Raw genomic sequence first — 13,608 nt, forward strand, 5'->3', positions numbered from 1 at the left:
AACTATGTTTTTTTAAAGTAATTATAAATCTTCTCTCTCAGAATCCTCTCCAATACTTTACCCACCACAGATGTGAGACTGACTGATCTGTAGTTCCCAGGATCATCCCTTTTCCTTTTCTTGAACAGGGAAATAACATTTGCCACCCTCCAATCATCTGGTACTACTCCATTGGACAGTGAGGATGCAAAGATCATCACCAAAGGTGCAGAAAGCTCTTCCCTCACTTCCTGTAGTAACCTAGGGTATATCCCATCTGGCCCAGAGGATATATCAATCCTTATGATTTTCAAAATTTTCAGCACATCCTCCTTTTTAACATCAACCTGTTCAAACACATCAGTCCTCAGAAATGTCAAGGCCCCTCTCAGTTGTGAAATCTAAAACAAAAGTATTCATTAAGGACCTCCCCTATCACCTCTGATACCAGGTGCAAGTTGCTTCCGCTATCCCTGATCAGCCCTGTCCTTACTCCGGCCAACCTCTTGCTTCACACGCAAGTGTAGAACGTCTTAGGGTATTCCTTAATCCTACCTGCAAAAGCTTTTTCATGCCTCCTTCTATCTCTCCCAAGTCTATTCTTCAGTTCCTTCCTGGTTATGTTTTAACCCTCTAGAGCCCTGTCTGATCCTTGCTTCCTCAACTTTAAGTAAGCTTCCTTCTTCCTCTTGACTTGATGTTCCACACCCCGGTCACCCAAGGTTCTTTCAACCTACTATCCCTTCCTTGCCTCAGTGTGACAAACCAGTCCAGCACTATCAGCAAGTGCTCCCTTAACAACCTCCACATTTCTATTGTGCATTTCCCTGAGAACATCTGTTCCCAATTTAGGCTCCCCCAATTAAATATTTTCCCATACTGTCTGCTGCTATCCCTTTCCATAAGCATAGTAAAGGTCACGAAGTTGTGATCACTACCACCAAAATGTTGTCCCACCAAGAGATCTGACACTAGGCATGGTTCGTTGCCAAGCACCAAACCTAATATGGCCTCCCCTCTGGTCAGCCTATCTACATATTGAATCAGGTACCCTTCCTGGACACACCTGACAAAAACTGCTCCATCCAAACTGTTTGAACTAAGGACATTCCAATCAATATTAGGGAAATTAAAGTCACCCAAGACAACAACTTTTGCACCTTTCCAAAATCTGCCTCCCAATCTTCTATTCCAGGTCTCTGTTTCTATTGTAGGGTATGTAGAAAGCTCCCAATAAAGAGACTTCTCATTTCCTGTTTCAGACTTCCATGCATACTGACACTGTAGACAAACCCTCCTCCAGGACTTCCCTTTCTGCAGCTGTGATACTATCCCTAATTAGCAATGCCACCCCTCCACCTCTTTTACCTCCCCTCCCCTATTCCTTTTGAAACATCTAAACCCCTCGAGCTGTTCAGGGAGAGGTGGGCAACATAGGGAGTGCAGTGCTTTATTTCCCCTTCCAAATCTATTTTGATTTAATCACTACCCTTCACTTCTTTGATCATGCAGCATTGCCCTTTGATGAGAAGGGTATTGCTTGTCACTGGTCACTTGGGTGTTTCCTTTCTTCCTGGTGGCGGAAGTTGAATACAAGTATATGAAACATCTAAATCCTGGAACATTCAACAACCATTCCTGCCCTTACAATATCCAAGTCTCCGTGATGGCCACAACATCAAAATTTCAAGTACTGAACCATGCTCTAAGTTGAACATCCTTATTCTTGATACTTCTTGCACAAAAGTAGACACACTTCAACTCATCATATTGACTGCACCTTTGCTCTATCAAGTGCCTATCTCTCCTCACAGACTCTTTGCTCACTGTATCTGGCTATTCACGACATACTCCATCATCTGATTCGTAGCTCCGGTTCCACCCAACTGCTAATCTAGTTTTAAATCCTCCCAAACAGCTCTAGCAAACCTCACGTCCAAGATATTGGTGCCCCTCCAGTTCAAGTGCAACCCATCCTTCTTGTACAGGTTTCATCTTCCCCAGAAGGTATCACAACAATCCACATATCTCAAGCCCTCCAGCCTACACCAGCCCTATAGCAATGTGTTCACCTGCATTTGCTCTATTCCTAGCCTCACCAGCACGTGGCATCAGTATCCATCCTGAGGTTACTACTCTGCTTGTCCTGCCTTCTAGCTTCCATCCTAACACCCTATATTCTTTCTTCAGGTCCTCATCCCTTTCTCTACCTATGTCATTGGTACCGATGTGTACCATCACTTCTGGCTGCCCTCCATTGCAAAATTATGTCAATACCTATGCCCTCCTACAGCAAGTTACTAGCGGCTCATGCTCTGTTGTCTGGTAGTGGTATGTGATTAAGGGGACTCCAAACCCTTTTCTCTGTAACTTCACTCACCGTACTTACTTCTTTACTAACGTCTTTACTGATTGGCTTGCCTCGTACTTGACCACAGGTCACAAACCCCAAATCTTACTGGCAAACAAACCAAAGGGATAAAAGTCTCTACCTTTTTTATGTCACAGCTGGTTCATTTACTGACAAGGCGCGGTCCAAGGACCCGTGCTTCAAGCCAAAGGGTTAGCAATCTCAGGGGGAACTTCAAGAATTGTCGAAAGTGTGTCCAACCAAAAATAAACATTGAAGAGTTCCTATAAAAGTTAGAAAGCTTGCGTAAATATTACAACCCAAATTGTGAAGATATTGAATTGATGATGGATGCTTATTTGGAGACAGGTTAAGGTTAAAAGTAACCAGCTGTAGGGTCCCTGTAATGAGGAACGTTTAACACAGTTGTGGGAAGGTCTGAAAAAAGTTTTGGGTGAGAGCTACCCAAAAGGTGTATATTAGGGAAAGACTCATGGAACTATGCAACAGACAAATGAAGATGTGGGTGACTATGTTGAGCGGCTGCGCATAGCCTTTGAGCAATATTTGGTTACTGAGCGAGAAGTGGGGACACCTGCCCTTGTAAGTATTATTGTAAACAGGCTGTAATCATGTATGAAGCAAATGTTTTGCACCCTGTTAGATGGGAAGCTATAGCTAATTTGAATGAAATCTCAAGTATTTTGCAATGCTGTCAGCGTCAGTTAGAGTACCAGCAACAAAAGGATAAGGAGTGGTCTGATTGCAACCTTCTTGCTGGGGTCACAAAACCGTCCCATGACCACCCAAGGAATCAATTAGGTCGGGAACGAGGGTGGGTAGACCCAGCCCAGGGGATGGAAATTGCTTTGTATGTGGCCAATCTGGCCACTGGGCAAGGTATTGCCCAAATGGCTCAGAGGGGAATGTTGTCCCTGTTACTATCACCAATCCTTTTCCCCATCCTCACTAGCTACGATAGCAACCATAAAAGGTGCCATTCCCAGGTAAAAGACATATTGTCACCCTTTCCACTCATTCAACGTATATCATTACAACCCAAGGAGCAATTTGTTTCTGTCACTGTTAAGGGAAAACCTCTGACTTTCTTGGTAGATATTGAAGCCACCTATTCTATTCTGTAAATCATGGATTACCCTTCTGTGTCGTACAAATAAGACTGTTACAATTTTGGGGCTACAGGACAGCCATTGACCTACCCATGTCAGAGGATGTGATGTGTAAGCATACAGGGCTGGACTGGTGAACACCAATTTTTGATTGCAGACAATGTTCCTTGCAATCTCCTGGGACGAGATCTGCTCTACAAACTAGAATGTTCTCTTGTTTGCACATCAATGGGCATGGAGTTGCAGGTTCCATTGCAATATTACAGTAATGCCTATTTCTTTCTACAGTAAGTTACTAGTGGCTCGTGCCCCATTATCTGGTGGTATGTGATTAATAAGACCTTTCCTCCGTCAATTCTCCAGGCACTCCTATGACTGTTGGATCTCCCTCAGATCTGGTCTCACTTGCAGTTAAACATTCTGGACACTTCCACATGGCACTGCCACTTCCACTGTACTGCATATTATGATAGTTCTGGTGGTAACCGGGAATATGAGGCAAGGACCACTGGCAAGATCAGTGAATCTTTCTTTATGACTTTTCCCTTTTTTTAGATCTGAAAGGAAGGTATTGCCTTCTGCGTCTTTCTGCCTCCCAATGCCCAGTCTCTGTACTTCCAGTCTCTTTCAACACCGCTCCACTATACTCTTAACGTCGCACTCTGATTCGAGGTAAAGGATCTGGGCCCCATGATTTACACGTTACAATCACAGCCACCCTGCAGACTGATGACAGCACAGTAGATACGCTCATTGAACATTTGCTTCAATTGACACTTGTACCCGCTAAAAAGTACGCCATGACAGTCAGATTTGAATGCCACATCATCTCAAGTGCTCCCAGCACCACCTCTCTTCTAATCTCTTGGCCCAGTTCCCCAGTATCCTATGGGCAACCTGCCCCAACGAGGTAGGGCGCATCTTATTGGTTGAGCTCTTTAAGGTTAAAATTGACCTCGCCAAGCCACACCCTTGAAGGCCCCAGTGTCCACTCATTTGGGAAGCTGAGGTAGGGATCAGCCCCATCACTGACCTTCTCCAGCAAGATGTCATTATCCTTACAGTCAGATTGTGCAATACACCCAACTTGCTAGTGAAGAAACCCAGCATTTCGTCCAAACATTTAGGGCAATGAATTCCTCTGTCATCCCTGCTTTCCCAGTGGTCCCAAAACCAGCCACGATTCTCAGATGTATTCCACCTGACTCGAAATATTATATGGTTGTGCACCTCCATGGGACAATATTCTTTACTCCAATCCACCAGGACTCGCAATACCTCTTCACCTTCACCAACCAAGGCAAGCAATACACTTGGACCTGCTTTCCCCATGGCTTATATGGAGAGTCCCATCATCCTTTCACGTGTCCTGAAGCAGGACCTTGGTGATATCAGTTTTACCTGTGGCTCTACCCTTATCCAGTATGTGGATAACCTCCTCCTGGTCCCTCTTAATCACCAGCCCTCCTGACGTCATTGGCCGACAAGGGTTATAAAACATCTAAAAAAAAGCTACAATTTTGTCAAACCATAGTCACCTACCTTGGCCATGTATTGGACGGAAACAAGCGACTGCTGTCCTTTAGATTAGATTAGATTACTTACAGTGTGGAAACAGGCCCTTCGGCTCAACAAGTCCACACCGACCTGCCGAAGCACAACCCACCCAGACCATTCCCCTACATTTACCCCTTCACTCACCCAGACCATTCCCCTACATTTACCCCTTCACCTAACACTACGGGCAATGTCAGTGCATTGAAGCCATCCTCAAGATTCCCAAACCCACCACCAAAAGAGACCTAGTACACTTTTTAAAAATGACAGGTTACTGCCAACAGTGGACTCCTGGGCATGCTGAGCTGAGCTGAACTCTACAAGACTTATTCAGCCATTCTACCCCGGACCAACTCGTATGGACTTTGGCAGTGGAGTCAGCCTCTGACTGTCTTAAATCCACCCTCACCAGCACACCTACATCGAGTTTACCTGATTATGCCAAGACCTTCTATCTGTTTGCCTTCAAGTCGAAAGGATTCTCTCAGGCAGTCCTGACTCAGTTACATGGCAACAGATACCACACCGTTGACTATTATAGCACTCAGCTGGATCTGGTATCCAGAGGACTTCCTGCCTGCCTGGGAGCAGTGGCGGCATCCTATCATGGGTCATGTCATCCCAATCCATCACTCTGGGCCAGAAGGTCACTCTACATGTTCCACATGTTGTGGACTCACTCCTTCCCTCCTTAGCCACTCAACATCTCACTGTAGCCCAATCTACCCGAGCACCAGTTGGATCCCTCTATCATTAGTAAGTGCTGCACCATCCTAAAACCAGCAACTCTTCTGCCCACTGAAGATGATGGGGACTTGCATGACTAAAGTGGCTGTCCAAGCAACTATCCGTCAGAGGTCAACTTTGCAGGATTACCTGCTCTTCAACCCGGACATCATATTACATGGACAGCTTCTGCACGACTTCTCCCACAGTGGGTTTGCAATCTGGTTATGCTACCTGTACACAGATTGTCAAATCTTCCCTCCCCCTACATGTTAGGCTCAAGAGGCAGAGCTCTTTGCCCTCACTCATGCATGTATCCTCGCTAGATGTCAGATGGCCACCATTTTTACGGATTCCCGCTATGCCTTCGGGGTGGTGCATGGCTTTGGCAAACTTTGGAAAGCTGAGGGATCCTTCACCTCTTAGGGACCTCCCGTTAAACATGGGCCACTTATTTAGAACCTCTTGAAGACCGTACAACTTCCAACGGCTCTGGCTATTGTTAAATGCTTGGCTCACATTAATCCCATTGACAATGTCTCCTTAGGAAATTCTCACTCTGATCTTGGAGCCAATGTAGCAGCCGCAGGACATTCTGGCATTGTGGGACACCTATGCCTTGCCCAGCTGCCCCTGATAGTTCCACCCTTTCCCTTGCAGATATTTACACCCTTCAGTCAGAATCCAGCACTACTGAACAATCTGCATGGCAAGTTGCAGGATGTCTCCAATGGCACCCTCTGCCTTGTTACCTAGCTTGTTTGCACATGTGACCATTTTAGGCATGTGAGCAAAGAGGGGGGAAGTGATAGTACTATACAGCAATCCTGGCATGGTTTCGCAATGATAGCTGAAACGATAAGTGCGTGGTATTTCAAAAATATAATGTGAGGAAAACACCGAGAGTTAAGCCTGCTTCATAGTCCCAAACATGGGGCCCTTTGTGCACTTGCAAATGGACTTTATTCAAATTCTTAAATGCATGGGCTTTAATTGCGCGTTAGCTATTCGAGATGTATTTCCAGTGAGTGGCAGCTTACCCTATCTGGAAAAATGACATTACAATAGTAGTTAAGATCACATGGTGAGACTTAGCACCCCGTTTCGCAGTGCCAGAACAAATATCAAGTGACAATGGTCCACAGTTTACCGGATAGGTGGTTAAGGAGCAGCTCAAAAGGACTACAGAGCAAACATCACCCGTCACGCCCCTACTACCCCCCAGTCAACTGGAGTAGTGGAATGGCATATTAAAGAACAAAATAGCAAAGCTATGTGCAGAAACTGGCGTAAAATGCCCAGAAGCACAACCTTTCACACTTATGTTAATGACATCAAGTCCTAACAGGGTAACGGGACTGTCCTCTCACTAGATGATAATGGGTAGACTGATTGAAACTGCCAATAAATGCTGCTCTTACCAGTAAGCCAATGACATCTATAGCATGGATGAAGCTTTGTTAAACTACTACATAACATTAACCAAATCTTTTAAAATTTTCGCAGATTATTGAAGCCCAACAAGAAGTCACAAAAGAAGGATATCACATATACCAACCTGTGAACTGTGTTTGTGAACTCATTCTGCCGAAACAACTGTTTGGAGTCTAGGTGGGAAGGGCCGTTCCAAATATGATTGGTGACCCACATGGCGGTGAACATAGAAGGAAAGCCTCCATGGATCCATGCATCACACGTTAAGCCAGCACTGACACCATCCCAGAAGGGCTAGGCAAAATGAGCAGCACACACAGACTGTCACACTTCCACTATATCTGTCATTAAGAGATCCATGATCTCTGATTTACCATAAAGGTGCTGTTATTTTTGGGACTTATAACCACACTGATTCACCTTGTGGGGAAAGGACGGATTGTAAGGCATCAATACCTTTTTGTATATATCCTATATGTATGCTAATCATACTTACCAGCTCCACTTGCTGGGTTTACTCACATGTTTCCATATATTTAAAAGGCAGCATTCCCCCTCAGACCCATTGCTTTCAATGTATCTGAAGTGGCAAAATGGGTCACTTGCCAGAACGAATCCCTGATGACTGGGGTTTGCATGGCTGTCATATCTTCTGCAGAGAGAGGGAATTTTTTTTTCTAATCTCATGGCTTTACATATACATATATAACGCCCACACTACTGCCTAACAATGTTAGTGCTTATTTTTTTTCCCAGCACCCAAACCGCATGTGTGCAAATTAGGGCACAATGAAGAATGAGTGGAGAAATCTTTATTTATATTCCACCACCAGGAAGAAAGGAAACACACGAGTGGCCAGTGACAAGCAGTGCCTTTCTCATCAAAGGGCAATGCTGCGTGATCAAAAAAGATGAAGGGGATGGCAGGGAGTAAATCAAAATAGAACTGAAGGGGGAAATAAAACACTCCATACCCCGCGGTGCCCAACTCTCCCTGAAAACTTCGAGGGTGTTGGTGGAGAGAGGGATATATTGAGTAGACATTAAATCATGCCCAAAATAATTGGCATTCTGTCTTTAAGAATTAGTATCAACTCAAGTTTGATACCTTTCATACACACCATTTGCCACCATCGCTAATACATCAAAAGGTGGGAAAACCAGCAGGCTCTATTTGCCTCATTAGATCTGATTCTAGGGGTTGATCTGCAGGTCACATCAATTGTACTCAATATTTTAGCCTCCACCTAAACTTACTTCCATCCTCACGTCATCAGGAATGTTTGACCATGTCTGGTTTTCTAACTATATTACTCTGTTTGTCCCATACAATGGCATGTATTTTGTTTGTGGACACAAGGCTGGTTGCCCCCCTTATGGGCAGGTTCTTGTTACCGTGCTTTTGTAGAGCCATTCGTGCATCACTTTTATAACTTCTCTGAAATACAGTTCACAGTTGACAAACTACTACAGAAGGCAATTACAGAATCAGAACTATTCTTTGCTAATTTGCTTCCCCCATACAGTACAGCCAAGTTAGCTAGAAAATCTATCAATATGGCAGTTATCCTGGAACAGATACCCGTTGACACCTCTCAGGCTCTTGGTGAGATTAATGATGAAATGGTTGCTATACATGCCACCACTATGTAGAATCACATAGCTCTGGACTGGATCTTAGCTGAGAAAGGTGGCACTTGTGCCCTCATCAGGTCAGGAATCCCCGATAACTCAGAGGAAATCACCAACTTGGCTAACCATATCCATATAAATCACATGATACGAGGTTATTGTACAAGTTTATTTGGAAGTACTAGCTTTCGAAGCGCTGCTCCTTCAATAGATAGCTGTGGAACAGTATCATCAGACACAGAATTTATAGCAAAAATGTTTTGGTCTTTGCAGTGATATGTACTTCTTGTCAGATGTGGGAGTTTAAAGAGAGTTTAAGGGTTACTGCGGATTATATCTGTCATAAACGCTGTTGGACGCGAATCTTATTAGATCGAGTGGATCGGTTGGAGAGACAGATAGAAGTGTTGAGGAATTTGCAACAGCAACAGTATGTGATGGATGGCAGTTATAGGAAGGGGGGAATGACTCAGATACAGTCACATAGATGGGTTAACTCCAGGATGGGTAAGAGAGGTAGGCAGCTAGTGCAGGAGTCTTTTGTGGATATACCCATTTCAACAGGTATACTGTTTTGGAAAATGTAGGGCGTGATGGATTCTCAGGGGAACGTAGCATGAACAGCCAAGTTTCTGGTATTGAGACTGGCTCTAATGCAACGAGGGGTATGTCGGCTTCCAAGAGATCAATTGTGTTCGGGGATTCTGTAGTCAGAGGTACAGACAGACATTTCTGTGGACAGCAGAGAAAAAGCAGAATGGTGTGTTGTTTCCCTGGTGCAAGGATCAAGGATGTCTCAGAGAGGGTGCAGAATGTTCTCACTGGGGAGGGGGGGGCAGCAGGAGGTCATTGTCCACATTGGAACCAACGATATAGGAAGGGAAAAGGTTGAGACTCTGAAGGGAGATTACAGAGAATTAGGCAGAAATTTAAAAAGGAAGTCCTCAAGGGTAGTAATATCTGGATTACTCCCAGTGCTATGAGCTAATGAGGGCAGGATTAGGAGGATAGAGCAGATGAATGCATGGCTGAGGAGCTAGTGTATAGGAGAAGGATTCACATTTTTGGGGTAGAAGTGACCTGTACAAGAAGGACGGATTGCACCTAAATTGGAAAGGGACTAATGTACTGGCAGGGAAATTTGCTACAACTGTTTGGGACCCAGGAATATAGTGAGGAAAGAGATCGATCTGAGACGGGTACAGCTGAGAACAGAAGTGAGTCAGTCAGGGCAGGCAGGGGAAAGGTAAGACTAATAAATTAAACTGCATTTATTTCAATGAAAGGGGCCTAACAGGAAAGGCAGATGAACTCAGGGCATGGTTAGGAACATGGGACTGGGATATCATAGCAATTACGGAAACATGGCTCAGGGATGGGCAGGACTGGCAGCTTAATGTTCCAGGATAAAAATGCTCCAGGAAGAATAGAAAGGAAGGCAAGAGAAGAGGGGGAGTGGCATTTTTGATAAGGGATAGCATTACAGCTGTGCTGAGGGAGGATATTTCCAGAAATACATCCAGGGAAGTTATTTTGGGTGGAACTGAGAAATAAGAAAGGGATGATCACCTTATTGGGATTGTATTATAGACCCCCCCCCCCCCAGTAGTCAGAGGGAAATTGAGAAACAAACTTGTAAGGAGATCTCAGCTATCTGTAAGAATAATAGGGTAGTTATGGTAGAGGATTTTAACTTTCCAAACATCAACTGGGACTGCCATAGTGTTAAAGGTTTAGATGGAGAGGAATTTCTTAAGTGTGTACAAGACAATTTTCTGATTCAGTATGAGGATGTACCTACTAGAGATGGTGCAAAACCTGACCTACTCTTGGGAAATAAGGTGACTGAGGTGTCAGTTGGGGGAGCACTTTGGGGCTAGTGACCATAATTCTATCCGTTTTAAAATAGTGATGGAAAAAGATAGACCACATTGAAAAGTTAAAAGTCTAAATTGGAGAAAGGCCAATTTTGACAGTATTAGGCAAGAACTTTCGAAAGCTGATTGGGCGCAGATGTTCGCAGGTAAAGGGACGACTGAAAAATGGGAAGCGTTCAGAAATGAGATAACAAGAATCTAGAGAAAGTATATTCCTGTCAGGGTAAAAGGGAAGGCTGGTAGGTATAGGGAATGCGAGATGACTAAAGAAATTGACGGTTTTGTTAAGAAAAAGAAGGAAGCATATGTCAGGTATAGACAGGATAGATGGAGTGAATCCTTAGAAGAGTATAAAGAAAGTAGGAGTATACTTAAGAGGGAAATCAGGAGAGCAAAACGGGGACATGAGATAGCTTTGGCAAAGAGAATTAAGGAGAATCCAAAGGGTTTTTACAAGGGTAACTAGGGAGAGAATAGGGTCCCTCAAAAATCAGCAAGGCAGCCTTTGTGTGGAGCAACAGAAAATGGGGGAGATACTAAATGAATATTTTGCATCAGTATTTACTGCGGAAAAGGATATGGAAGATATAGACTGTAGGGAAAGAGATGGTGACATCTTGCAAAATGTCCAGATTACAGAGGAGGAATTGCTGGATGTCTTGACACAGTTAAAGGTGGATAAATCCCCAGGATCTGATCAGGTATACCCAAGAACTCTATGGGAAGCTAGAGAAGTGATTGCTGGGCCTCTTGCTCAGATATTTTTATCATTGATAGTCACAGGTGAGGTGCCAGAAGATTGGAGGTTGGCAAATGTGGTGCCACTATTTAAGAAGGGCGGTAAAGACAAGCCAGGGAACTATAGTCTGGTGAGCCTGACCTCGGTGGTGGGCAAGTTGTTGGAGGGAATCCTGAGGGACAGGATGTACATGTATTTGGAAAGGGAAGGACTGATTCAGGATAGTCAACATGTGTGGGGAATCATGTCTCACAAACTTGATTGAGTTTTTTGAAGAAGTAACAAAGAAGATTGATGAGGGCAGAGCAGTAGATGTGATCTATATGGACTTTGGTAAGGCATTCGATAAGGTTCCCCATGGGAGACTAATTAGCAAGATTAGATCTCATGGAATACAGGGAGTACTAGCCATTTGGATACACAACTGGCTCAAAGATAGAAGACAGAGGGTGGTGGTGGAGGGTTGTTTGTCAGACTGGAGGCCTGTGACCAGTGGAGTGCCACAAGGATCGGTGCTGGGCCCTCTATTTTTTGTCATGTGCGCATAAGAGGTACAGTTAGTAAGTTTGCAGATGACACCAAAATTGAAGGTGTAGTGGACAGTGAAGAGGATTACCTCAGATTACAACAGGATCTGGACCAGATGGGCCAATGGGCTGAGAAGTGGCAAATGGAGTTTAATTCAGATAACTGCGAGGTGCTGCATTTTGGGAAAGCAAATCTTAGCAGGACTTATACACTTAATGGTAAGGTTCTAGGGAGTGTTGCTGAACAAAGTGACCTTGGAGTGCAGGTTCATAGCTCCTTGAAAGTGGAGTCGCAGGTAGATAGGATAGTGAAGGAGGGGTTTGGTATGCTTTCCTTTATTGGTTAGAGTATTGAGTACAGGAGTTGGGAGGTCATGTTGCGGCTGTACAGGACATTGGTTAGGCCACTGTTGGAATATTGGGTGCAATTCTGGTCTCCTTCCTATTGGAAAGATGTTGTGAAACTTGAAAGGGTTCAGAAAAGATTTACAAGGATGTTGCCAGGGTTGGAGGATCTGAGCTACAGGGAGAGTCTGAACAGGCTAGGGCTATTTTCCTTGGACCGTCGGAGGCTGATGCGAGACCTTATAGAGGTTTACAAAATTAAGAGGGACATGGATAAGATAAATAGACAAAGTCTTTTCCCTGGGGTTGGGGAGTCCAGAACTAGAGGACATAGGTTTAGGGTGAGAGGGAAAGATATAAAAGAGACCTAAGGGGCAACTTTTTCATGCAGAGGGTGGTACGTGTATGGAATGAGCTACCAGAGGATGTGGTGGAGGCTGGTACAATTGCAACATTTAAGAGATATTTGAATGGGTATATGAATAGAAAGGGTTTGGAGTGATATGGGCTGGGTGCTGCCAGGTGGGAGTAGATTGGGTTGGGATATCTGCTCTACATGGACGGGTTGGACCGAAGGGTCTGTTTCCATGCTATACATCTCTATGATTGTATAACTACGTTTACAATGAACCAACATATAACATAAATAAGAGGAGACTTTCCCCCTTGCCCACAGGTGGCGCTTATTTTTACATACTAACCCCTCCATGTCTTCTTCTAGCTGAAGCCACATCCCAAACCCAGGCAAAACAAAGTTTAAAAAAATTACACTCGTCTTACAACAAGAAAATTAGAAGTTGCCATTCAAACCATCCCATCCATACGTTGACACTAGGCAATCCTGGTAAAAAATTAAAACCCCTGCCTCCCCCAACCCCCAACCCTCCACCACCCCCATCCCGTACTAAAGAGAAAAACAAAAAGGAAATGATAGAAAAACAAAGGCTAATGGGAGGGGAGGAAGAAAGAAGAGAGAGAAAAAATGGGAACCCTTCATAATAAAACCAGGTGAACCAGGCAAACTACAGAGAAAACAAAGCGAACACTATTGTCAGTATTATTTGAACCAGCCAGTCTATTTTAAAGTGTCCAGGAAGTCCTTTGCCTTTTCTGGTGAGTCAAAATTAAAAACGGACCCCCTTAGGCTGAAACATAATATTGCCGGATATCTTCCGGAGTGCTGAATATTGAAGTCCCTCAGCTTTCTTTTACCTCATCAAAGGCCTTCCTCTTGCGGACCCAGCCGCAGAAAAGTCTTGGAAAAACATAATTTGTGATCCTTTGTATATCAGAGTCTGTGGGTCCTTCCCCA

General features: G+C 44.3%; 1 protein-coding gene across 7 annotated transcripts in view; it reads right to left on the minus strand.

The window, feature by feature from the left end:
• Positions 1 to 13,608, minus strand: part of rpgrip1l (RPGRIP1 like) — a 232,851-nt gene that overhangs the window by 207,925 nt on the left and 11,318 nt on the right. Inside the window, exon 1 of one of the 7 annotated variants that reach the window (XM_072547371.1) lies at positions 2,472 to 2,613. The exons of the other annotated variants lie outside the window; for them this stretch is intronic. The gene's annotated coding sequence lies outside the window, so the exon portion shown is untranslated. Of the gene's footprint in view, positions 1 to 2,471; positions 2,614 to 13,608 lie in introns of those variants that run through there. 7 annotated transcript variants of the gene reach the window in all.

This window comes from Chiloscyllium punctatum, chromosome 26, assembly GCF_047496795.1.
Source record: "Chiloscyllium punctatum isolate Juve2018m chromosome 26, sChiPun1.3, whole genome shotgun sequence".
Taxonomy (NCBI): Eukaryota; Metazoa; Chordata; class Chondrichthyes; order Orectolobiformes; family Hemiscylliidae; genus Chiloscyllium; species Chiloscyllium punctatum.